This window comes from Meleagris gallopavo, unplaced genomic scaffold, assembly GCF_000146605.3.
Source record: "Meleagris gallopavo isolate NT-WF06-2002-E0010 breed Aviagen turkey brand Nicholas breeding stock unplaced genomic scaffold, Turkey_5.1 ChrUn_random_7180001864677, whole genome shotgun sequence".
Taxonomy (NCBI): Eukaryota; Metazoa; Chordata; class Aves; order Galliformes; family Phasianidae; genus Meleagris; species Meleagris gallopavo.
Window position 1 is genome coordinate 1 of NW_011130061.1, and position 793 is coordinate 793.

Sequence of the window (793 nt, forward strand, 5' to 3'; positions counted from 1 at the left end):
TTTTCTGCCTGAGCCACCTGGCGCTGCCTTTGCTGCACCTCCTCGGTGGGCCGTGTGCTCTGGGCTGAGGGAGGTGTGCTGGCAGCCAAGGTGGTCGGCCGTGGGCTGAGCTGGGCACTCGCTGGTGGCACGGCAGGGTGCAGCTGCGACAACCCACACGGCAGCTCAGGCAGGAACCCGGGGGATGGTGGAAGCCCCCAGAAGGGGTCAGCGGGCGTCCCAGTGGCAGCCTGTGTGCTGAGCTCCCTGTTGTCCCTGGGGTTGTCGGGGAGCTCAGCAATGAAGCATCCTGGGGCAGGGTTGCTGGGGTTCTCACGGGGGACCTCAACAGCTCTTGCCACCTCTGAAAATACAAGAACATCCCCCAAAATGGTGATGACATCCTTCCCACACCCGCTCTGTGCAAACACGCACCTGCAGTTCTGCAGCCCCCAAACTCACCATTGATCCAAGAGAGCAAACCCTGGATGTCCGTGATGTCCTTCGGCACATCCGAGCTGGTCACTGCTGCTGGGAAAAAAAAAGCAAAAAAATCCCAAAGAGTCAATGCCAGCTCTCCCGTACCGTGGTCACAGTAAGGGATCTCGGGTGAACGCTGGGTTCCCATTATAAAACAGGACAGGAAAGGAAACTGTAAATCCCAGGGATTAACACCCAAGGAACACGCAATGAGAACAGTCCCAGGAAAGAACAGGCAGAAAACCTAACTAGAAAGACAGTGCACCAAAGGCCAGATGCCTGTTGTGTGTCTGTACCTCTCTTGGGTGCTGTGCCACACTCCGTGCTCCTCTCC

At 57.6% G+C, this 793-nt stretch overlaps 1 long non-coding RNA gene across 1 annotated transcript; it reads right to left on the minus strand.

The window, feature by feature from the left end:
- Positions 1 to 6: 6 nt before the first annotated feature.
- Positions 7 to 793, minus strand: LOC109364517. The gene is made up of 3 exons (XR_002110434.1): positions 756 to 793; positions 442 to 507; positions 7 to 343 (listed from the first exon to the last, which is right to left on the minus strand). It is a non-coding gene; the product is annotated as an uncharacterized LOC109364517 (long non-coding RNA).